At 44.5% G+C, this 24,470-nt stretch overlaps 13 non-coding genes and 4 pseudogenes across 13 annotated transcripts; all 17 read right to left on the bottom strand.

Moving 5' to 3' along the window:
• Positions 1-42: 42 nt before the first annotated feature.
• Positions 43-195, bottom strand: LOC141183479 (U2 spliceosomal RNA; annotated as a pseudogene).
• A 1,115-nt stretch (positions 196-1,310) lies between these two features.
• Positions 1,311-1,501, bottom strand: LOC141183919 (U2 spliceosomal RNA). Its single transcript, XR_012258726.1, has one exon. It is a non-coding gene; the product is annotated as a U2 spliceosomal RNA (small nuclear RNA).
• A 1,118-nt stretch (positions 1,502-2,619) lies between these two features.
• On the bottom strand, positions 2,620-2,810 carry LOC141183917 (U2 spliceosomal RNA). Its single transcript, XR_012258724.1, has one exon. It is a non-coding gene; the product is annotated as a U2 spliceosomal RNA (small nuclear RNA).
• A 1,115-nt stretch (positions 2,811-3,925) lies between these two features.
• LOC141183149 (U2 spliceosomal RNA) lies at positions 3,926-4,116 on the bottom strand. Its single transcript, XR_012258154.1, has one exon. It is a non-coding gene; the product is annotated as a U2 spliceosomal RNA (small nuclear RNA).
• Positions 4,117-5,231: 1,115 nt separating this feature from the next.
• On the bottom strand, positions 5,232-5,422 carry LOC141183916 (U2 spliceosomal RNA). Its single transcript, XR_012258723.1, has one exon. It is a non-coding gene; the product is annotated as a U2 spliceosomal RNA (small nuclear RNA).
• A 1,112-nt stretch (positions 5,423-6,534) lies between these two features.
• Positions 6,535-6,725, bottom strand: LOC141183238 (U2 spliceosomal RNA). The gene has a single exon (XR_012258235.1). It is a non-coding gene; the product is annotated as a U2 spliceosomal RNA (small nuclear RNA).
• A 1,115-nt stretch (positions 6,726-7,840) lies between these two features.
• Positions 7,841-8,031, bottom strand: LOC141183915 (U2 spliceosomal RNA). Its single transcript, XR_012258722.1, has one exon. It is a non-coding gene; the product is annotated as a U2 spliceosomal RNA (small nuclear RNA).
• A 1,112-nt stretch (positions 8,032-9,143) lies between these two features.
• LOC141183215 (U2 spliceosomal RNA) lies at positions 9,144-9,334 on the bottom strand. Its single transcript, XR_012258214.1, has one exon. It is a non-coding gene; the product is annotated as a U2 spliceosomal RNA (small nuclear RNA).
• Positions 9,335-10,449: 1,115 nt separating this feature from the next.
• LOC141183913 (U2 spliceosomal RNA) lies at positions 10,450-10,640 on the bottom strand. Its single transcript, XR_012258721.1, has one exon. It is a non-coding gene; the product is annotated as a U2 spliceosomal RNA (small nuclear RNA).
• A 1,112-nt stretch (positions 10,641-11,752) lies between these two features.
• Positions 11,753-11,943, bottom strand: LOC141183912 (U2 spliceosomal RNA). The gene has a single exon (XR_012258720.1). It is a non-coding gene; the product is annotated as a U2 spliceosomal RNA (small nuclear RNA).
• A 1,115-nt stretch (positions 11,944-13,058) lies between these two features.
• On the bottom strand, positions 13,059-13,239 carry LOC141183303 (U2 spliceosomal RNA; annotated as a pseudogene).
• Positions 13,240-16,092: 2,853 nt separating this feature from the next.
• LOC141183911 (U2 spliceosomal RNA) lies at positions 16,093-16,283 on the bottom strand. The gene has a single exon (XR_012258719.1). It is a non-coding gene; the product is annotated as a U2 spliceosomal RNA (small nuclear RNA).
• A 1,115-nt stretch (positions 16,284-17,398) lies between these two features.
• On the bottom strand, positions 17,399-17,579 carry LOC141183302 (U2 spliceosomal RNA; annotated as a pseudogene).
• Positions 17,580-20,432: 2,853 nt separating this feature from the next.
• LOC141183910 (U2 spliceosomal RNA) lies at positions 20,433-20,623 on the bottom strand. Its single transcript, XR_012258718.1, has one exon. It is a non-coding gene; the product is annotated as a U2 spliceosomal RNA (small nuclear RNA).
• Positions 20,624-21,738: 1,115 nt separating this feature from the next.
• On the bottom strand, positions 21,739-21,929 carry LOC141183909 (U2 spliceosomal RNA). Its single transcript, XR_012258717.1, has one exon. It is a non-coding gene; the product is annotated as a U2 spliceosomal RNA (small nuclear RNA).
• Positions 21,930-23,044: 1,115 nt separating this feature from the next.
• Positions 23,045-23,226, bottom strand: LOC141183271 (U2 spliceosomal RNA). The gene has a single exon (XR_012258265.1). It is a non-coding gene; the product is annotated as a U2 spliceosomal RNA (small nuclear RNA).
• A 524-nt stretch (positions 23,227-23,750) lies between these two features.
• On the bottom strand, positions 23,751-23,866 carry LOC141183510 (U2 spliceosomal RNA; annotated as a pseudogene).
• Positions 23,867-24,470: the final 604 nt, after the last annotated feature.

The following is a 24,470-nucleotide window of genomic DNA, read 5'->3' as shown; positions in this document are numbered from 1 at the left end:
CATGTTTTCCATCAGATAACTCTATGAGCCACCTGGCGTACTAACAAGTGCACCAAACCAGTGTGTAATATGCATCAATTTACTAGGGCAGCCCAAGGACAAAACTGCCTTTTCAAAAGATACTACACTTGATCTTAGCCAAAAGGCCGAGAAGCGATACTACACTTGATCTTAGCCAAAAGGCCGAGAAGCGATAACCAGAATTGGTTTCAAACTACGGAGCCACCCAAGGATCCTGAAAAGTCCATTTGTGGAGATGAGCTCCTGGACTCCCGTTAAGAAGACATGTTGTCAACCTCTAGATCCCTTACATGCCTGCACTTTTCGGCTTGCTGCTGCTGCAATCCACGCGTTTTAGATCTGCATAACTCCACCTCTTTAAACACAGCACCTTCACCCCCTGCTGTTCCCACCCGCCTCAACACCGTTGGAAGGGAGGAGAACCAATTAAGGCGGGGGGTGGGGTGGAACGAGCAGCTGTCTACCCTTAGCAGGAGGGCTCCTGATTACATACCTCTCCTGCTGCTGCTGCTGCTGGCTGTCCAGCAGCAGACTGAAGGTGGCTGCTGCTGTGCACAGGTATATAAAGGCTCAGAGCCTATTATGACACGCGCAGCCAGCGTTCCATTGCCACATTCCATCTACTGCAGGCAGGATACCTGGCTGGCTGAATGTCGCTGAGAAGCTCACAGAGACCGCCATAAGCAACAGTTTAACAGAATGCCACAGACTAATCAACCAAACTTTTTGGGTTGGGTTCTCTTTTATAGTCTGCAGGCATTAAATGAAAGAAGTCAGTGTCCCAGCAGAAGGAGACAACGTTTCAGAAAAGGCATTGTAGCAAACCAAAAAAGAAATTTTAAGCGCAGCAGAGTAACCAGCGCACATACCTGTTAGCTCAGGTGAGTTTAAAAGGCTGCTGTTGATAACAAGGGCATTTGCTAAATAGATGGTGTGTGTGCAACAATATACTGAAAGGTCAATTATATTGTGCAGCTTATCTCACCACCTGTAGTTATTTAGGTGAAAGCTCCAAAATGCTTGCCTAATATGTCTGTTTATCCAAAAGGAAGTAAAAAGGGAGAGCTAGAAAGATAGCATTGCATCACATTACATGGCAATGCAATGCACAGTTGCTGAAGTTGAACCAAAATGAGCTTGTAATCTGGCTTCTGCAACTTTGAACATGAAAAATCCAATGAGGAGAAGAAAAGCAAAGCCAAAGAGTCCATCCCAAAATCCGACAAACAAGCAAAATGAACAAAAAACATTGAATTCAATTCTTTCTGATTTTAGAAACTGCATTAAAGAAGGGGTGCACCGGTCCTGGAGATACTGCAATACCAGGTCAATGCGTGGAGTGGACAGAGCAAGCTCTTTTTCCATCTCCCTGTTCTAAAAATCCATTTAATATATGGTCCCCAGATAGGGGACGTATCAGATATTAAACTGATAAGAACAGATACTACACTTGATCTTAGCCAAAAGGCCGAGAAGCGATAACCAGAATTTGTTTCAAACTACGGAGCCACCCAAGGATCCTGAAAAGTCCATTTGTGGAGATGAGCTCCTGGACTCCCGTTAAGAAGACATGTTGTCAACCTCTAGATCCCTTACATGCCTGCACTTTTCGGCTTGCTGCTGCTGCAATCCACGCGTTTTAGATCTGCATAACTCCACCTCTTTAAACACAGCACCTTCACCCCCTGCTGTTCCCACCCGCCTCAACACCGTTGGAAGGGAGGAGAACCAATTAAGGCGGGGGGTGGGGTGGAACGAGCAGCTGTCTACCCTTAGCAGGAGGGCTCCTGATTACATACCTCTCCTGCTGCTGCTGCTGCTGCTGGCTGTCCAGCAGCAGACTGAAGGTGGCTGCTGCTGTGCACAGGTATATAAAGGCTCAGAGCCTATTATGACACGCGCAGCCAGCGTTCCATTGCCACATTCCATCTACTGCAGGCAGGATACCTGGCTGGCTGAATGTCGCTGAGAAGCTCACAGAGACCGCCATAAGCAACAGTTTAACAGAATGCCACAGACTAATCAACCAAACTTTTTGGGTTGGGTTCTCTTTTATAGTCTGCAGGCATTAAATGAAAGAAGTCAGTGTTCCAGCAGAAGGAGACAACGTTTCAGAAAAGGCATTGTAGCAAACCAAAAAAGAAATTTTAAGCGCAGCAGAGTAACCAGCGCACATACCTGTTAGCTCAGGTGAGTTTAAAAGGCTGCTGTTGATAACAAGGGCATTTGCTAAATAGATGGTGTGTGTGCAACAATATACTGAAAGGTCAATTATATTGTGCAGCTTATCTCACCACCTGTAGTTATTTAGGTGAAAGCTCCAAAATGCTTGCCTAATATGTCTGTTTATCCAAAAGGAAGTAAAAAGGGAGAGCTAGAAAGATAGCATTGCATCACATTACATGGCAATGCAATGCACAGTTGCTGAAGTTGAACCAAAATGAGCTTGTAATCTGGCTTCTGCAACTTTGAACATGAAAAATCCAATGAGGAGAAGAAAAGCAAAGCCAAAGAGTCCATCCCAAAATCCGACAAACAAGCAAAATGAACAAAAAACATTGAATTCAATTCTTTCTGATTTTAGAAACTGCATTAAAGAAGGGGTGCACCGGTCCTGGAGATACTGCAATACCAGGTCAATGCGTGGAGTGGACAGAGCAAGCTCTTTTTCCATCTCCCTGTTCTAAAAATCCATTTAATATATGGTCCCCAGATAGGGGACGTATCAGATATTAAACTGATAAGAACAGATACTACACTTGATCTTAGCCAAAAGGCCGAGAAGCGATAACCAGAATTGGTTTCAAACTACGGAGCCACCCAAGGATCCTGAAAAGTCCATTTGTGGAGATGAGCTCCTGGACTCCCGTTAAGAAGACATGTTGTCAACCTCTAGATCCCTTACATGCCTGCACTTTTCGGCTTGCTGCTGCTGCAATCCACGCGTTTTAGATCTGCATAACTCCACCTCTTTAAACACAGCACCTTCACCCCCTGCTGTTCCCACCCGCCTCAACACCGTTGGAAGGGAGGAGAACCAATTAAGGCGGGGGGTGGGGTGGAACGAGCAGCTGTCTACCCTTAGCAGGAGGGCTCCTGATTACATACCTCTCCTGCTGCTGCTGCTGCTGGCTGTCCAGCAGCAGACTGAAGGTGGCTGCTGCTGTGCACAGGTATATAAAGGCTCGGAGCCTATTATGACACGCGCAGCCAGCGTTCCATTGCCACATTCCATCTACTGCAGGCAGGATACCTGGCTGGCTGAATGTCGCTGAGAAGCTCACAGAGACCGCCATAAGCAACAGTTTAACAGAATGCCACAGACTAATCAACCAAACTTTTTGGGTTGGGTTCTCTTTTATAGTCTGCAGGCATTAAATGAAAGAAGTCAGTGTTCCAGCAGAAGGAGACAACGTTTCAGAAAAGGCATTGTAGCAAACCAAAAAAGAAATTTTAAGCGCAGCAGATTAACCAGCGCACATACCTGTTAGCTCAGGTGAGTTTAAAAGGCTGCTGTTGATAACAAGGGCATTTGCTAAATAGATGGTGTGTGTGCAACAATATACTGAAAGGTCAATTATATTGTGCAGCTTATCTCACCACCTGTAGTTATTTAGGTGAAAGCTCCAAAATGCTTGCCTAATATGTCTGTTTATCCAAAAGGAAGTAAAAAGGGAGAGCTAGAAAGATAGCATTGCATCACATTACATGGCAATGCAATGCACAGTTGCTGAAGTTGAACCAAAATGAGCTTGTAATCTGGCTTCTGCAACTTTGAACATGAAAAATCCAATGAGGAGAAGAAAAGCAAAGCCAAAGAGTCCATCCCAAAATCCGACAAACAAGCAAAATGAACAAAAAACATTGAATTCAATTCTTTCTGATTTTAGAAACTGCATTAAAGAAGGGGTGCACCGGTCCTGGAGATACTGCAATACCAGGTCAATGCGTGGAGTGGACAGAGCAAGCTCTTTTTCCATCTCCCTGTTATAAAAATCCATTTAATATATGGTCCCCAGATAGGGGACGTATCAGATATTAAACTGATAAGAACAGATACTACACTTGATCTTAGCCAAAAGGCCGAGAAGCGATAACCAGAATTGGTTTCAAACTACGGAGCCACCCAAGGATCCTGAAAAGTCCATTTGTGGAGATGAGCTCCTGGACTCCCGTTAAGAAGACATGTTGTCAACCTCTAGATCCCTTACATGCCTGCACTTTTCGGCTTGCTGCTGCTGCAATCCACGCGTTTTAGATCTGCATAACTCCACCTCTTTAAACACAGCACCTTCACCCCCTGCTGTTCCCACCCGCCTCAACACCGTTGGAAGGGAGGAGAACCAATTAAGGCGGGGGGTGAGGTGGAACGAGCAGCTGTCTACCCTTAGCAGGAGGGCTCCTGATTACATACCTCTCCTGCTGCTGCTGCTGCTGGCTGTCCAGCAGCAGACTGAAGGTGGCTGCTGCTGTGCACAGGTATATAAAGGCTCAGAGCCTATTATGACACGCGCAGCCAGCGTTCCATTGCCACATTCCATCTACTGCAGGCAGGATACCTGGCTGGCTGAATGTCGCTGAGAAGCTCACAGAGACCGCCATAAGCAACAGTTTAACAGAATGCCACAGACTAATCAACCAAACTTTTTGGGTTGGGTTCTCTTTTATAGTCTGCAGGCATTAAATGAAAGAAGTCAGTGTTCCAGCAGAAGGAGACAACGTTTCAGAAAAGGCATTGTAGCAAACCAAAAAAGAAATTTTAAGCGCAGCAGAGTAACCAGCGCACATACCTGTTAGCTCAGGTGAGTTTAAAAGGCTGCTGTTGATAACAAGGGCATTTGCTAAATAGATGGTGTGTGTGCAACAATATACTGAAAGGTCAATTATATTGTGCAGCTTATCTCACCACCTGTAGTTATTTAGGTGTAAGCTCCAAAATGCTTGCCTAATATGTCTGTTTATCCAAAAGGAAGTAAAAAGGGAGAGCTAGAAAGATAGCATTGCATCACATTACATGGCAATGCAATGCACAGTTGCTGAAGTTGAACCAAAATGAGCTTGTAATCTGGCTTCTGCAACTTTGAACATGAAAAATCCAATGAGGAGAAGAAAAGCAAAGCCAAAGAGTCCATCCCAAAATCCGACAAACAAGCAAAATGAACAAAAAACATTGAATTCAATTCTTTCTGATTTTAGAAACTGCATTAAAGAAGGGGTGCACCGGTCCTGGAGATACTGCAATACCAGGTCAATGCGTGGAGTGGACAGAGCAAGCTCTTTTTCCATCTCCCTGTTCTAAAAATCCATTTAATATATGGTCCCCAGATAGGGGACGTATCAGATATTAAACTGATAAGAACAGATACTACACTTGATCTTAGCCAAAAGGCCGAGAAGCGATAACCAGAATTGGTTTCAAACTACGGAGCCACCCAAGGATCCTGAAAAGTCCATTTGTGGAGATGAGCTCCTGGACTCCCGTTAAGAAGACATGTTGTCAACCTCTAGATCCCTTACATGCCTGCACTTTTCGGCTTGCTGCTGCTGCAATCCACGCGTTTTAGATCTGCATAACTCCACCTCTTTAAACACAGCACCTTCACCCCCTGCTGTTCCCACCCGCCTCAACACCGTTGGAAGGGAGGAGAACCAATTAAGGCGGGGGGTGGGGTGGAACGAGCAGCTGTCTACCCTTAGCAGGAGGGCTCCTGATTACATACCTCTCCTGCTGCTGCTGCTGGCTGTCCAGCAGCAGACTGAAGGTGGCTGCTGCTGTGCACAGGTATATAAAGGCTCAGAGCCTATTATGACATGCGCAGCCAGCGTTCCATTGCCACATTCCATCTACTGCAGGCAGGATACCTGGCTGGCTGAATGTCGCTGAGAAGCTCACAGAGACCGCCATAAGCAACAGTTTAACAGAATGCCACAGACTAATCAACCAAACTTTTTGGGTTGGGTTCTCTTTTATAGTCTGCAGGCATTAAATGAAAGAAGTCAGTGTTCCAGCAGAAGGAGACAACGTTTCAGAAAAGGCATTGTAGCAAACCAAAAAAGAAATTTTAAGCGCAGCAGAGTAACCAGCGCACATACCTGTTAGCTCAGGTGAGTTTAAAAGGCTGCTGTTGATAACAAGGGCATTTGCTAAATAGATGGTGTGTGTGCAACAATATACTGAAAGGTCAATTATATTGTGCAGCTTATCTCACCACCTGTAGTTATTTAGGTGAAAGCTCCAAAATGCTTGCCTAATATGTCTGTTTATCCAAAAGGAAGTAAAAAGGGAGAGCTAGAAAGATAGCATTGCATCACATTACATGGCAATGCAATGCACAGTTGCTGAAGTTGAACCAAAATGAGCTTGTAATCTGGCTTCTGAAACTTTGAACATGAAAAATCCAATGAGGAGAAGAAAAGCAAAGCCAAAGAGTCCATCCCAAAATCCGACAAACAAGCAAAATGAACAAAAAACATTGAATTCAATTCTTTCTGATTTTAGAAACTGCATTAAAGAAGGGGTGCACCGGTCCTGGAGATACTGCAATACCAGGTCAATGCGTGGAGTGGACAGAGCAAGCTCTTTTTCCATCTCCCTGTTCTAAAAATCCATTTAATATATGGTCCCCAGATATGGGACGTATCAGATATTAAACTGATAAGAACAGATACTACACTTGATCTTAGCCAAAAGGCCGAGAAGCGATAACCAGAATTGGTTTCAAACTACGGAGCCACCCAAGGATCCTGAAAAGTCCATTTGTGGAGATGAGCTCCTGGACTCCCGTTAAGAAGACATGTTGTCAACCTCTAGATCCCTTACTTGCCTGCACTTTTCGGCTTGCTGCTGCTGCAATCCACGCGTTTTAGATCTGCATAACTCCACCTCTTTAAACACAGCACCTTCACCCCCTGCTGTTCCCACCCGCCTCAACACCGTTGGAAGGGAGGAGAACCAATTAAGGCGGGGGGTGGGGTGGAACGAGCAGCTGTCTACCCTTAGCAGGAGGGCTCCTGATTACATACCTCTCCTGCTGCTGCTGCTGCTGGCTGTCCAGCAGCAGACTGAAGGTGGCTGCTGCTGTGCACAGGTATATAAAGGCTCAGAGCCTATTATGACACGCGCAGCCAGCGTTCCATTGCCACATTCCATCTACTGCAGGCAGGATACCTGGCTGGCTGAATGTCGCTGAGAAGCTCACAGAGACCGCCATAAGCAACAGTTTAACAGAATGCCACAGACTAATCAACCAAACTTTTTGGGTTGGGTTCTCTTTTATAGTCTGCAGGCATTAAATGAAAGAAGTCAGTGTCCCAGCAGAAGGAGACAACGTTTCAGAAAAGGCATTGTAGCAAACCAAAAAAGAAATTTTAAGCGCAGCAGAGTAACCAGCGCACATACCTGTTAGCTCAGGTGAGTTTAAAAGGCTGCTGTTGATAACAAGGGCATTTGCTAAATAGATGGTGTGTGTGCAACAATATACTGAAAGGTCAATTATATTGTGCAGCTTATCTCACCACCTGTAGTTATTTAGGTGAAAGCTCCAAAATGCTTGCCTAATATGTCTGTTTATCCAAAAGGAAGTAAAAAGGGAGAGCTAGAAAGATAGCATTGCATCACATTACATGGCAATGCAATGCACAGTTGCTGAAGTTGAACCAAAATGAGCTTGTAATCTGGCTTCTGCAACTTTGAACATGAAAAATCCAATGAGGAGAAGAAAAGCAAAGCCAAAGAGTCCATCCCAAAATCCGACAAACAAGCAAAATGAACAAAAAACATTGAATTCAATTCTTTCTGATTTTAGAAACTGCATTAAAGAAGGGGTGCACCGGTCCTGGAGATACTGCAATACCAGGTCAATGCGTGGAGTGGACAGAGCAAGCTCTTTTTCCATCTCCCTGTTCTAAAAATCCATTTAATATATGGTCCCCAGATAGGGGACGTATCAGATATTAAACTGATAAGAACAGATACTACACTTGATCTTAGCCAAAAGGCCGAGAAGCGATAACCAGAATTGGTTTCAAACTACGGAGCCACCCAAGGATCCTGAAAAGTCCATTTGTGGAGATGAGCTCCTGGACTCCCGTTAAGAAGACATGTTGTCAACCTCTAGATCCCTTACATGCCTGCACTTTTCGGCTTGCTGCTGCTGCAATCCACGCGTTTTAGATCTGCATAACTCCACCTCTTTAAACACAGCACCTTCACCCCCTGCTGTTCCCACCCGCCTCAACACCGTTGGAAGGGAGGAGAACCAATTAAGGCGGGGGGTGGGGTGGAACGAGCAGCTGTCTACCCTTAGCAGGAGGGCTCCTGATTACATACCTCTCCTGCTGCTGCTGCTGGCTGTCCAGCAGCAGACTGAAGGTGGCTGCTGCTGTGCACAGGTATATAAAGGCTCAGAGCCTATTATGACACGCGCAGCCAGCGTTCCATTGCCACATTCCATCTACTGCAGGCAGGATACCTGGCTGGCTGAATGTCGCTGAGAAGCTCACAGAGACCGCCATAAGCAACAGTTTAACAGAATGCCACAGACTAATCAACCAAACTTTTTGGGTTGGGTTCTCTTTTATAGTCTGCAGGCATTAAATGAAAGAAGTCAGTGTTCCAGCAGAAGGAGACAACGTTTCAGAAAAGGCATTGTAGCAAACCAAAAAAGAAATTTTAAGCGCAGCAGAGTAACCAGCGCACATACCTGTTAGCTCAGGTGAGTTTAAAAGGCTGCTGTTGATAACAAGGGCATTTGCTAAATAGATGGTGTGTGTGCAACAATATACTGAAAGGTCAATTATATTGTGCAGCTTATCTCACCACCTGTAGTTATTTAGGTGAAAGCTCCAAAATGCTTGCCTAATATGTCTGTTTATCCAAAAGGAAGTAAAAAGGGAGAGCTAGAAAGATAGCATTGCATCACATTACATGGCAATGCAATGCACAGTTGCTGAAGTTGAACCAAAATGAGCTTGTAATCTGGCTTCTGCAACTTTGAACATGAAAAATCCAATGAGGAGAAGAAAATCAAAGCCAAAGAGTCCATCCCAAAATCCGACAAACAAGCAAAATGAACAAAAAACATTGAATTCAATTCTTTCTGATTTTAGAAACTGCATTAAAGAAGGGGTGCACCGGTCCTGGAGATACTGCAATACCAGGTCAATGCGTGGAGTGGACAGAGCAAGCTCTTTTTCCATCTTCCTGTTCTAAAAATCCATTTAATATATGGTCCCCAGATAGGGGACGTATCAGATATTAAACTGATAAGAACAGATACTACACTTGATCTTAGCCAAAAGGCCGAGAAGCGATAACCAGAATTGGTTTCAAACTACGGAGCCACCCAAGGATCCTGAAAAGTCCATTTGTGGAGATGAGCTCCTGGACTCCCGTTAAGAAGACATGTTGTCAACCTCTAGATCCCTTACATGCCTGCACTTTTCGGCTTGCTGCTGCTGCAATCCACGCGTTTTAGATCTGCATAACTCCACCTCTTTAAACACAGCACCTTCACCCCCTGCTGTTCCCACCCGCCTCAACACCGTTGGAAGGGAGGAGAACCAATTAAGGCGGGGGGTGGGGTGGAACGAGCAGCTGTCTACCCTTAGCAGGAGGGCTCCTGATTACATACCTCTCCTGCTGCTGCTGCTGCTGGCTGTCCAGCAGCAGACTGAAGGTGGCTGCTGCTGTGCACAGGTATATAAAGGCTCAGAGCCTATTATGACATGCGCAGCCAGCGTTCCATTGCCACATTCCATCTACTGCAGGCAGGATACCTGGCTGGCTGAATGTCGCTGAGAAGCTCACAGAGACCGCCATAAGCAACAGTTTAACAGAATGCCACAGACTAATCAACCAAACTTTTTGGGTTGGGTTCTCTTTTATAGTCTGCAGGCATTAAATGAAAGAAGTCAGTGTTCCAGCAGAAGGAGACAACGTTTCAGAAAAGGCATTGTAGCAAACCAAAAAAGAAATTTTAAGCGCAGCAGAGTAACCAGCGCACATACCTGTTAGCTCAGGTGAGTTTAAAAGGCTGCTGTTGATAACAAGGGCATTTGCTAAATAGATGGTGTGTGTGCAACAATATACTGAAAGGTCAATTATATTGTGCAGCTTATCTCACCACCTGTAGTTATTTAGGTGAAAGCTCCAAAATGCTTGCCTAATATGTCTGTTTATCCAAAAGGAAGTAAAAAGGGAGAGCTAGAAAGATAGCATTGCATCACATTACATGGCAATGCAATGCACAGTTGCTGAAGTTGAACCAAAATGAGCTTGTAATCTGGCTTCTGCAACTTTGAACATGAAAAATCCAATGAGGAGAAGAAAAGCAAAGCCAAAGAGTCCATCCCAAAATCCGACAAACAAGCAAAATGAACAAAAAACATTGAATTCAATTCTTTCTGATTTTAGAAACTGCATTAAAGAAGGGGTGCACCGGTCCTGGAGATACTGCAATACCAGGTCAATGCGTGGAGTGGACAGAGCAAGCTCTTTTTCCATCTCCCTGTTCTAAAAATCCATTTAATATATGGTCCCCAGATAGGGGACGTATCAGATATTAAACTGATAAGAACAGATACTACACTTGATCTTAGCCAAAAGGCCGAGAAGCGATAACCAGAATTGGTTTCAAACTACGGAGCCACCCAAGGATCCTGAAAAGTCCATTTGTGGAGATGAGCTCCTGGACTCCCGTTAAGAAGACATGTTGTCAACCTCTAGATCCCTTACATGCCTGCACTTTTCGGCTTGCTGCTGCTGCAATCCACGCGTTTTAGATCTGCATAACTCCACCTCTTTAAACACAGCACCTTCACCCCCTGCTGTTCCCACCCGCCTCAACACCGTTGGAAGGGAGGAGAACCAATTAAGGCGGGGGGTGGGGTGGAACGAGCAGCTGTCTACCCTTAGCAGGAGGGCTCCTGATTACATACCTCTCCTGCTGCTGCTGCTGGCTGTCCAGCAGCAGACTGAAGGTGGCTGCTGCTGTGCACAGGTATATAAAGGCTCAGAGCCTATTATGACACGCGCAGCCAGCGTTCCATTGCCACATTCCATCTACTGCAGGCAGGATACCTGGCTGGCTGAATGTCGCTGAGAAGCTCACAGAGACCGCCATAAGCAACAGTTTAACAGAATGCCACAGACTAATCAACCAAACTTTTTGGGTTGGGTTCTCTTTTATAGTCTGCAGGCATTAAATGAAAGAAGTCAGTGTTCCAGCAGAAGGAGACAACGTTTCAGAAAAGGCATTGTAGCAAACCAAAAAAGAAATTTTAAGCGCAGCAGAGTAACCAGCGCACATACCTGTTAGCTCAGGTGAGTTTAAAAGGCTGCTGTTGATAACAAGGGCATTTGCTAAATAGATGGTGTGTGTGCAACAATATACTGAAAGGTCAATTATATTGTGCAGCTTATCTCACCACCTGTAGTTATTTAGGTGAAAGCTCCAAAATGCTTGCCTAATATGTCTGTTTATCCAAAAGGAAGTAAAAAGGGAGAGCTAGAAAGATAGCATTGCATCACATTACATGGCAATGCAATGCACAGTTGCTGAAGTTGAACCAAAATGAGCTTGTAATCTGGCTTCTGCAACTTTGAACATGAAAAATCCAATGAGGAGAAGAAAAGCAAAGCCAAAGAGTCCATCCCAAAATCCGACAAACAAGCAAAATGAACAAAAAACATTGAATTCAATTCTTTCTGATTTTAGAAACTGCATTAAAGAAGGGGTGCACCGGTCCTGGAGATACTGCAATACCAGGTCAATGCGTGGAGTGGACAGAGCAAGCTCTTTTTCCATCTCCCTGTTCTAAAAATCCATTTAATATATGGTCCCCAGATAGGGGACGTATCAGATATTAAACTGATAAGAACAGATACTACACTTGATCTTAGCCAAAAGGCCGAGAAGCGATAACCAGAATTGGTTTCAAACTACGGAGCCACCCAAGGATCCTGAAAAGTCCATTTGTGGAGATGAGCTCCTGGACTCCCGTTAAGAAGACATGTTGTCAACCTCTAGATCCCTTACATGCCTGCACTTTTCGGCTTGCTGCTGCTGCAATCCACGCGTTTTAGATCTGCATAACTCCACCTCTTTAAACACAGCACCTTCACCCCCTGCTGTTCCCACCCGCCTCAACACCGTTGGAAGGGAGGAGAACCAATTAAGGCGGGGGGTGGGGTGGAACGAGCAGCTGTCTACCCTTAGCAGGAGGGCTCCTGATTACATACCTCTCCTGCTGCTGCTGCTGCTGGCTGTCCAGCAGCAGACTGAAGGTGGCTGCTGCTGTGCATAGGTATATAAAGGCTCAGAGCCTATTATGACACGCGCAGCCAGCGTTCCATTGCCACATTCCATCTACTGCAGGCAGGATACCTGGCTGGCTGAATGTCGCTGAGAAGCTCACAGAGACCGCCATAAGCAACAGTTTAACAGAATGCCACAGACTAATCAACCAAACTTTTTGGGTTGGGTTCTCTTTTATAGTCTGCAGGCATTAAATGAAAGAAGTCAGTGTTCCAGCAGAAGGAGACAACGTTTCAGAAAAGGCATTGTAGCAAACCAAAAAAGAAATTTTAAGCGCAGCAGAGTAACCAGCGCACATACCTGTTAGCTCAGGTGAGTTTAAAAGGCTGCTGTTGATAACAAGGGCATTTGCTAAATAGATGGTGTGTGTGCAACAATATACTGAAAGGTCAATTATATTGTGCAGCTTATCTCACCACCTGTAGTTATTTAGGTGAAAGCTCCAAAATGCTTGCCTAATATGTCTGTTTATCCAAAAGGAAGTAAAAAGGGAGAGCTAGAAAGATAGCATTGCATCACATTACATGGCAATGCAATGCACAGTTGCTGAAGTTGAACCAAAATGAGCTTGTAATCTGGCTTCTGCAACTTTGAACATGAAAAATCCAATGAGGAGAAGAAAAGCAAAGCCAAAGAGTCCATCCCAAAATCCGACAAACAAGCAAAATGAACAAAAAACATTGAATTCAATTCTTTCTGATTTTAGAAACTGCATTAAAGAAGGGGTGCACCGGTCCTGGAGATACTGCAATACCAGGTCAATGCGTGGAGTGGACAGAGCAAGCTCTTTTTCCATCTCCCTGTTCTAAAAATCCATTTAATATATGGTCCCCAGATAGGGGACGTATCAGATATTAAACTGATAAGAACAGATTTTTTTTTTTTTTTTTTTAAAACCTATTCAGGTTAAAATTAAAGTCCACTCCACAGTCCTCTTCTCCCCAAAGGGAGACAAGACGTGGACTCCAACTTAAATCATCATCAGGTTTTGGTACTTTTAATGTCAGAAAAAAAAATTACAAAAATACAACAATACTTACAAAGAAAGAAATTTTTCAGAACCTGAATGGATACCAAAAAAATAAAAATTAAATTATAACTGTATTAACAACAGTAATAACATCAAGTAAAATACTTGTAACCATTATCAAAAGCATGAACCCCAACCCAACTCAGAACCTTAAGGGACAAATCTTCAACCCTTGATGCTGAAAAAACTTGTTTCGATACACCATCTGGTATTCTATATTTCACACAAAAAACATTTTTATCTCTTATTAGTTCTTTCCTAACATTCTCTATAAGATAGTCCAAACGTTTCTCATCATACAACTTACGGTACAACCGGTTAAAATATTCTGCATTCTTTATAAACATAGGTTGTTGAAAAACAACTATATTTTCTTCCATTGCCACCTCCACTTCCTGTTCCTTTCTCTTTTCTTGCTTTTTAACCTTACCACGGCCAGTTCCCTGACTTACACCTCCCATTTCACTCTCTACCCTATCCCCCCAATCTACTCTTGTTTTCTCCATCTCCCTCTGCACTCCTACAGGTTTGCTTTCTTTTCCCTTTACCACCAACACCTTTTCTACACTTTCCTCCTTTCTCTCTACCAAAACCTTTTTAACCACTACCTCCTTCTCTTTATTTCTTTTCCTCTTTGGGCAATTCTTAAAAACATGCGTATCTTCCTGACACAAGTTGCACTTCCTCCGATCTTTACAATCCTTTGACTCATGATCACCTTTTTTGCAAAAACCACATACACCACCCGAACAATTTTCCTTTCCATGCCCGTATTGACGACAAACTCGACAAAAAGTGGGTATACCACTGAAAAAAATATCACCATTTATATTACCCAACTTAAACCTAGCTGGGGGAAGCAACACAGTCCCCTGCTCATCTTCTTTGAAACGGACCAAAAATTTCCACTTCGAAGTCCAAAAACCAAATTCATTATAAATCTTCCCTTTTGGTGTTACTGACAAACAAAAAAACTCCAAAAATGTAAGAACATCCTCTTCGTCCACCAATGGAGAGTACATTTTAACAATGATCCATTTATCTCTAACGGGGAAGTGTGGCATTACACTTATCCCCTCCATTCTTTTATCCTGGCTTGCAGTCATTTTCCTTAGATATCCTTCAAAAAAAACTTTGTCAACAAAAACTATATCATAAACACCCCTCCTGGGGTAGTCCATTATCGCCAACACTTCTTCTGTCTTCAAACCAAAAAGATCCACAAGAACTTGACTCATCACATACCTAAAATCCTTTTGATCTCGAAAGTTCTCCTGAACAACCAAACGAATAGAATTCTGCACCTTAGCGAATTCAGGCACATGATCTTCCTCTCCTTCATGTGATGCTGCAGACATCTTCTTCACAAACAGGTTCTCCTCTTCTCAATAGAAACCTTCAACACCGAAGTGCCAGGTAGATGATCGCCTCCCGTTGCCCGGGGACTAATCCGACTCCCTAATAGCAGCAGGGAGGTGAAGCCCTGCTGAAAAACAGAGCGATCCCCCCAGGCCAAGGAGCCGGGTACCCCGAGCACCTCTCAGCCAAGACCAAGGCAGCAGCCGCTAGATCACTGCACTTGATCTTAGCCAAAAGGCCGAGAAGCGATAACCAGAATTGGTTTCAAACTACGGAGCCACCCAAGGATCCTGAAAAGTCCATTTGTGGAGATGAGCTCCTGGACTCCCGTTAAGAAGACATGTTGTCAACCTCTAGATCCCTTACATGCCTGCACTTTTCGGCTTGCTGCTGCTGCAATCCACGCGTTTTAGATCTGCATAACTCCACCTCTTTAAACACAGCACCTTCACCCCCTGCTGTTCCCACCCGCCTCAACACCGTTGGAAGGGAGGAGAACCAATTAAGGCGGGGGGTGGGGTGGAACGAGCAGCTGTCTACCCTTAGCAGGAGGGCTCCTGATTACATACCTCTCCTGCTGCTGCTGCTGCTGGCTGTCCAGCAGCAGACTGAAGGTGGCTGCTGCTGTGCACAGGTATATAAAGGCTCAGAGCCTATTATGACACGCGCAGCCAGCGTTCCATTGCCACATTCCATCTACTGCAGGCAGGATACCTGGCTGGCTGAATGTCGCTGAGAAGCTCACAGAGACCGCCACAAGCAACAGTTTAACAGAATGCCACAGACTAATCAACCAAACTTTTTGGGTTGGGTTCTCTTTTATAGTCTGCAGGCATTAAATGAAAGAAGTCAGTGTTCCAGCAGAAGGAGACAACGTTTCAGAAAAGGCATTGTAGCAAACCAAAAAAGAAATTTTAAGCGCAGCAGAGTAACCAGCGCACATACCTGTTAGCTCAGGTGAGTTTAAAAGGCTGCTGTTGACAACAAGGGCATTTGCTAAATAGATGGTGTGTGTGCAACAATATACTGAAAGGTCAATTATATTGTGCAGCTTATCTCACCACCTGTAGTTATTTAGGTGAAAGCTCCAAAATGCTTGCCTAATATGTCTGTTTATCCAAAAGGAAGTAAAAAGGGAGAGCTAGAAAGATAGCATTGCATCACATTACATGGCAATGCAATGCACAGTTGCTGAAGTTGAACCAAAATGAGCTTGTAATCTGGCTTCTGCAACTTTGAACATGAAAAATCCAATGAGGAGAAGAAAAGCAAAGCCAAAGAGTCCATCCCAAAATCCGACAAACAAGCAAAATGAACAAAAAACATTGAATTCAATTCTTTCTGATTTTAGAAACTGCATTAAAGAAGGGGTGCACCGGTCCTGGAGATACTGCAATACCAGGTCAATGCGTGGAGTGGACAGAGCAAGCTCTTTTTCCATCTCCCTGTTCTAAAAATCCATTTAATATATGGTCCCCAGATAGGGGACGTATCAGATATTAAACTGATAAGAACAGATACTACACTTGATCTTAGCCAAAAGGCCGAGAAGCGATAACCAGAATTGGTTTCAAACTACGGAGCCACCCAAGGATCCTGAAAAGTCCATTTGTGGAGATGAGCTCCTGGACTCCCGTTAAGAAGACATGTTGTCAACCTCTAGATCCCTTACATGCCTGCACTTTTCGGCTTGCTGCTGCTGCAATCCACGCGTTTTAGATCTGCATAACTCCACCTCTTTAAACACAGCACCTTCACCCCCTGCTGTTCCCACCCGCCTCAACACCGTTGGAAGGGAGGAGAACCAATTAAGGCGGGGGGTGGGGTGGAACGAGCAGCTGTCTACCCTTAGCAGGAGGGCTCCTGATTACATACCTCTCCTGCTGCTGCTGCTGCTGGCTGTCCAGCAGCAGACTGAAGGTGGCTGCTGCTGTGCATAGGTATATAAAGGCTCAGAGCCTATTATGACACGCGCAGCCAGCGTTCCATTGCCACATTCCATCTACTGCAGGCAGGATACCTGGCTGGCTGAATGTCGCTGAGAAGCTCACAGAGACCGCCATAAGCAACAGTTTAACAGAATGCCACAGACTAATCAACCAAACTTTTTGGGTTGGGTTCTCTTTTATAGTCTGCAGGCATTAAATGAAAGAAGTCAGTGTTCCAGCAGAAGGAGACAACGTTTCAGAAAAGGCATTGTAGCAAACCAAAAAAGAAATTTTAAGCGCAGCAGAGTAACCAGCGCACATACCTGTTAGCTCAGGTGAGTTTAAAAGGCTGCTGTTGATAACAAGGGCATTTGCTAAATAGATGGTGTGTGTGCAACAATATACTGAAAGGTCAATTATATTGTGCAGCTTATCTCACCACCTGTAGTTATTTAGGTGAAAGCTCCAAAATGCTTGCCTAATATGTCTGTTTATCCAAAAGGAAGTAAAAAGGGAGAGCTAGAAAGATAGCATTGCATCACATTACATGGCAATGCAATGCACAGTTGCTGAAGTTGAACCAAAATGAGCTTGTAATCTGGCTTCTGCAACTTTGAACATGAAAAATCCAATGAGGAGAAGAAAAGCAAAGCCAAAGAGTCCATCCCAAAATCCGACAAACAAGCAAAATGAACAAAAAACATTGAATTCAATTCTTTCTGATTTTAGAAACTGCATTAAAGAAGGGGTGCACCGGTCCTGGAGATACTGCAATACCAGGTCAATGCGTGGAGTGGACAGAGCAAGCTCTTTTTCCATCTCCCTGTTCTAAAAATCCATTTAATATATGGTCCCCAGATAGGGGACGTATCAGATATTAAACTGATAAGAACAGATTTTTTTTTTTTTTTTTTTAAAACCTATTCAGGTTAAAATTAAAGTCCACTCCACAGTCCTCTTCTCCCCAAAGGGAGACAAGACGTGGACTCCAACTTAAATCATCATCAGGTTTTGGTACTTTTAATGTCAGAAAAAAAAATTACAAAAATACAACAATACTTACAAAGAAAGAAATGTTTCAGAACCTGAATGGATACCAAAAAAATAAAAATTAAATTATAACTGTATTAACAACAGTAATAACATCAAGTAAAATACTTGTAACCATTATCAAAAGCATGAACCCCAACCCAACTCAGAACCTTAAGGGACAAATCTTCAACCCTTGATGCTGAAAAAACTTGTTTCGATACACCATCTGGTATTCTATATTTCACACAAAAAACATTTTTATCTCTTATTAGTTCTTTCCTAACATTCTCTATAAGATAGTCCAAACGTTTCTCATCATACAACTTACGGTACAACCGGTTAAAATATTCTGCATTCTTTATAAACATAGGTTGTTGAAAAACAACTATATTTTCTTCCATTGCCACCTCCACTTCCTGTTCCTTTCTCTTTTCTTGCTTTTTAACCTTACCACGGCCAGTTCCCTGACTTACACCTCCCATTTCACTCTCTACCCTATCCCCCCAATCTACTCTTGTTTTCTCCATCTCCCTCTGCACTCCTACAGGTTTGCTTTCTTTTCCCTTTACCACCAACACCTTTTCTACACTTTCCTCCTTTCTCTCTACCAAAACCTTTTTAACCACTACCTCCTTCTCTTTATTTCTTTTCCTCTTTGGGCAATTCTTAAAAACATGCGTATCTTCCTGACACAAGTTGCACTTCCTCCGATCTTTACAATCCTTTGACTCATGATCACCTTTTTTGCAAAAACCACATACACCACCCGAACAATTTTCCTTTCCATGCCCGTATTGACGACAAACTCGACAAAAAGTGGGTATACCACTGAAAAAAATATCACCATTTATATTACCCAACTTAAACCTAGCTGGGGGAAGCAACACAGTCCCCTGCTCATCTTCTTTGAAACGGACCAAAAATTTCCACTTCGAAGTCCAAAAACCAAATTCATTATAAATCTTCCCTTTTGGTGTTACTGACAAACAAAAAAACTCCAAAAATGTAAGAACATCCTCTTCGTCCACCAATGGAGAGTACATTTTAACAATGATCCATTTATCTCTAACGGGGAAGTGTGGCATTACACTTATCCCCTCCATTCTTTTATCCTGGCTTGCAGTCATTTTCCTTAGATATCCTTCAAAAAAAACTTTGTCAACAAAAACTATATCATAAACACCCCTCCTGGGGTAGTCCATTATCGCCAACACTTCTTCTGTCTTCAAACCAAAAAGATCCACAAGAACTTGACTCATCACATACCTAAAATCCTTTTGACCTCGAAAGTTCTCCTGAACAACCAAACGAATAGAATTCTGCACCTTAGCGAATTCAGGCACATGATCTTCCTCTCCTTCATGTGATGCTGCAGATATCTTCTTCACAAACAGGTTCTCCTCTTCTCAATAGAAACCTTCAACACCGAAGTGCCAGGTAGATGATCGCCTCCCGTTGCCCGGGGACTAATCCGACTCCCTAATAGCAGCAGGGAGGTGAAGCCCTGCTGAAAAACAGAGCGATCCCCCCAGGCCAAGGAGCCGGGTACCCCGAGCACCTCTCAGCCAAGACCAAGGCAGCAGCCGCTAGATCACTGCACTTGATCTTAGCCAAAAGGCCGAGAAGCGATAACCAGAATTGGTTTCAAACTACGGAGCCACCCAAGGATCCTGAAAAGTCCATTTGTGGAGATGAGCTCCTGGACTCCCGTTAAGAAGACATGTTGTCAACCTCTAGATCCCTTACATGCCTGCACTTTTCGGCTTGCTGCTGCTGCAATCCACGCGTTTTAGATCTGCATAACTCCACCTCTTTAAACACAGCACCTTCACCCCCTGCTGTTCCCACCCGCCTCAACACCGTTGGAAGGGAGGAGAACCAATTAAGGCGGGGGGTGGGGTGGAACGAGCAGCTGTCTACCCTTAGCAGGAGGGCTCCTGATTACATACCTCTCCTGCTGCTGCTGCTGCTGGCTGTCCAGCAGCAGACTGAAGGTGGCTGCTGCTGTGCACAGGTATATAAAGGCTCAGAGCCTATTATGACACGCGCAGCCAGCGTTCCATTGCCACATTCCATCTACTGCAGGCAGGATACCTGGCTGGCTGAATGTCGCTGAGAAGCTCACAGAGACCGCCATAAGCAACAGTTTAACAGAATGCCACAGACTAATCAACCAAACTTTTTGGGTTGGGTTCTCTTTTATAGTCTGCAGGCATTAAATGAAAGAAGTCAGTGTTCCAGCAGAAGGAGACAACGTTTCAGAAAAGGCATTGTAGCAAACCAAAAAAGAAATTTTAAGCGCAGCAGAGTAACCAGCGCACATACCTGTTAGCTCAGGTGAGTTTAAAAGGCTGCTGTTGATAACAAGGGCATTTGCTAAATAGATGGTGTGTGTGCAACAATATACTGAAAGGTCAATTATATTGTGCAGCTTATCTCACCACCTGTAGTTATTTAGGTGAAAGCTCCAAAATGCTTGCCTAATATGTCTGTTTATCCAAAAGGAAGTAAAAAGGGAGAGCTAGAAAGATAGCATTGCATCACATTACATGGCAATGCAATGCACAGTTGCTGAAGTTGAACCAAAATGAGCTTGTAATCTGGCTTCTGCAACTTTGAACATGAAAAATCCAATGAGGAGAAGAAAAGCAAAGCCAAAGAGTCCATCCCAAAATCCGACAAACAAGCAAAATGAACAAAAAACATTGAATTCAATTCTTTCTGATTTTAGAAACTGCATTAAAGAAGGGGTGCACCGGTCCTGGAGATACTGCAATACCAGGTCAATGCGTGGAGTGGACAGAGCAAGCTCTTTTTCCATCTCCCTGTTCTAAAAATCCATTTAATATATGGTCCCCAGATAGGGGACGTATCAGATATTAAACTGATAAGAACAGATACTACACTTGATCTTAGCCAAAAGGCCGAGAAGCGATAACCAGAATTGGTTTCAAACTACGGAGCCACCCAAGGATCCTGAAAAGTCCATTTGTGGAGATGAGCTCCTGGACTCCCGTTAAGAAGACATGTTGTCAACCTCTAGATCCCTTACATGCCTGCACTTTTCGGCTTGCTGCTGCTGCAATCCACGCGTTTTAGATCTGCATAACTCCACCTCTTTAAACACAACACCTTCAACCCCTGCTGTTCCCACCCGCCTCAACACCGTTGGAAGGGAGGAGAACCAATTAAGGCGGGGGGTGGGGTGGAACGAGCAGCTGTCTACCCTTAGCAGGAGGGCTCCTGATTACATACCTCTCCTGCTGCTGCTGCTGCTGGCTGTCCAGCAGCAGACTGAAGGTGGCTGCTGCTGTGCACAGGTATATAAAGGCTCAGAGCCTATTATGACACGCGCAGCCAGCGTTCCATTGCCACATTCCATCTACTGCAGGCAGGATACCTGGCTGGCTGAATGTCGCTGAGAAGCTCACAGAGACCGCCATAAGCAACAGTTTAACAGAATGCCACAGACTAATCAACCAAACTTTTTGGGTTGGGTTCTCTTTTATAGTCTGCAGGCATTAAATGAAAGAAGTCAGTGTTCCAGCAGAAGGAGACAACGTTTCAGAAAAGGCATTGTAGCAAACCAAAAAAGAAATTTTAAGCGCAGCAGAGTAACCAGCGCACATACCTGTTAGCTCAGGTGAGTTTAAAAGGCTGCTGTTGATAACAAGGGCATTTGCTAAATAGATGGTGTGTGTGCAACAATATACTGAAAGGTCAATTATATTGTGCAGCTTATCTCACCACCTGTAGTTATTTAGGTGAAAGCTCCAAAATGCTTGCCTAATATGTCTGTTTATCCAAAAGGAAGTAAAAAGGGAGAGCTAGAAAGATAGCATTGCATCACATTACATGGCAATGCAATGCACAGTTGCTGAAGTTGAACCAAAATGAGCTTGTAATCTGGCTTCTGCAACTTTGAACATGAAAAATCCAATGAGGAGAAGAAAAGCAAAGCCAAAGAGTCCATCCCAAAATCCGACAAACAAGCAAAATGAACAAAAAACATTGAATTCAATTCTTTCTGATTTTAGAAACTGCATTAAAGAAGGGGTGCACCGGTCCTGGAGATACTGCAATACCAGGTCAATGCGTGGAGTGGACAGAGCAAGCTCTTTTTCCATCTCCCTGTTCTAAAAATCCATTTAATATATGGTCCCCAGATAGGGGACGTATCAGATATTAAACTGATAAGAACAGATACTACACTTGATCTTAGCCAAAAGGCCGAGAAGCGATAACCAGAATTGGTTTCAAACTACGGAGCCACCCAAGGATCCTGAAAAGTCCATTTGTGGAGATGAGCTCCTGGACTCCCGTTAAGAAGACATGTTGTCAACCTCTAGATCCCTTACATGCCTGCACTTTTCGGCTTGCTGCTGCTGCAATCCACGCGTTTTAGATCTGCATAACTCCACCTCTTTAAACACAGCACCTTCACCCCCTGCTGTTCCCACCCGCCTCAACACCGTTGGAAAGGAGGAGAACCAATTAAGGCGGGGGGTGGGGTGGAACGAGCAGCTGTCTACCCTTAGCAGGAGGGCTCCTGATTACATACCTCTCCTGCTGCTGCTGCTGCTGGCTGTCCAGCAGCAGACTGAAGGTGGCTGCTGCTGTGCACAGGTATATAAAGGCTCAGAGCCTATTATGACACGCGCAGCCAGCGTTCCATTGCCACATTCCATCTACTGCAGGCAGGATACCTGGCTGGCTGAATGTCGCTGAGAAGCTCACAGAGACCGCCATAAGCAACAGTTTAACAGAATGCCACAGACTAATCAACCAAACTTTTTGGGTTGGGTTCTCTTTTATAGTCTGCAGGCATTAAATGAAAGAAGTCAGTGTTCCAGCAGAAGGAGACAACGTTTCAGAAAAGGCATTGTAGCAAACCAAAAAAGAAATTTTAAGCGCAGCAGAGTAACCAGCGCACATACCTGTTAGCTCAGGTGAGTTTAAAAGGCTGCTGTTGATAACAAGGGCATTTGCTAAATAGATGGTGTGTGTGCAACAATATACTGAAAGGTCAATTATATTGTGCAGCTTATCTCACCACCTGTAGTTATTTAGGTGAAAGCTCCAAAATGCTTGCCTAATATGTCTGTTTATCCAAAAGGAAGTAAAAAGGGAGAGCTAGAAAGATAGCATTGCATCACATTACATGGCAATGCAATGCACAGTTGCTGAAGTTGAACCAAAATGAGCTTGTAATCTGGCTTCTGCAACTTTGAACATGAAAAATCCAATGAGGAGAAGAAAAGCAAAGCCAAAGAGTCCATCCCAAAATCCGACAAACAAGCAAAATGAACAAAAAACATTGAATTCAATTCTTTCTGATTTTAGAAACTGCATTAAAGAAGGGGTGCACCGGTCCTGGAGATACTGCAATACCAGGTCAATGCGTGGAGTGGACAGAGCAAGCTCTTTTTCCATCTCCCTGTTCTAAAAATCCATTTAATATATGGTCCCCAGATAGGGGACGTATCAGATTTTAAACTGATAAGAACAGATTTTTTGATTGAAGCTGCATCCAAGGCACTGAAAAATGTGACCGAAGTCACACCAAAACAGCGCACGAGGCGAGGATTCATGTGGACCCTTCCCGGAGGAGAGGGTCCCCAATAAACCATCCCCATCCCTCCGAGCCAGAAGGCCACAGCGAGGGTCAGGGATCTCCGATGCTCTCCCTAGCCGAAGCCGGAGAAGAGCCGTTTTCGTGCTCCCAGCTTCCATCTAGGCTGCCACCCTAGTGGAGCTGGAGCCTGTGTTGGTTTCTCAGCCCAAAGCTGACCGGACCTCCGACCGGGTTTATAAAAATTCGCCTTCCTAGCCCGGAGGCCAGGAATAGGGGGGGTTGCTCAGAAAGTATGATTGGCAAAGGTGCGGCGTGCAACGAAGCCAAGTCTTTCTGGGGTTCCCAGTCCCAGTAAGCTTGGACTCCCACCAGGGCGCCTACTCCTGGGGCACATTGCTCCAAAGCCCTCACACTTACCCAGCCTAGTGACTTCGATCCTGGAGGGCCATGTTTTCCATCAGATAACTCTATGAGCCACCTGGCGTACTAACAAGTGCACCAAACCAGTGTGTAATATGCATCAATTTACTAGGGCAGCCCAAGGACAAAACTGCCTTTTCAAAAGATACTACACTTGATCTTAGCCAAAAGGCCGAGAAGCGATAACCAGAATTGGTTTCAAACTACGGAGCCACCCAAGGATCCTGAAAAGTCCATTTGTGGAGATGAGCTCCTGGACTCCCGTTAAGAAGACATGTTGTCAACCTCTAGATCCCTTACATGCCTGCACTTTTCGGCTTGCTGCTGCTGCAATCCACGCGTTTTAGATCTGCATAACTCCACCTCTTTAAACACAGCACCTTCACCCCCTGCTGTTCCCACCCGCCTCAACACCGTTGGAAGGGAGGAGAACCAATTAAGGCGGGGGGTGGGGTGGAACGAGCAGCTGTCTACCCTTAGCAGGAGGGCTCCTGATTACATACCTCTCCTGCTGCTGCTGCTGCTGGCTGTCCAGCAGCAGACTGAAGGTGGCTGCTGCTGTGCACAGGTATATAAAGGCTCAGAGCCTATTATGACACGCGCAGCCAGCGTTCCATTGCCACATTCCATCTACTGCAGGCAGGATACCTGGCTGGCTGAATGTCGCTGAGAAGCTCACAGAGACCGCCATAAGCAACAGTTTAACAGAATGCCACAGACTAATCAACCAAACTTTTTGGGTTGGGTTCTCTTTTATAGTCTGCAGGCATTAAATGAAAGAAGTCAGT

The sequence above is a fragment of the Phyllobates terribilis genome, unplaced genomic scaffold, assembly GCF_046119375.1.
Source record: "Phyllobates terribilis strain yellow unplaced genomic scaffold, ASM4611937v1 Scaffold_38__1_contigs__length_12584779, whole genome shotgun sequence".
Taxonomy (NCBI): domain Eukaryota; kingdom Metazoa; phylum Chordata; class Amphibia; order Anura; family Dendrobatidae; genus Phyllobates; species Phyllobates terribilis.
Note: the sequence above shows the minus strand (reverse complement) of the source record. Positions and strands in the feature narration are given on the sequence as shown.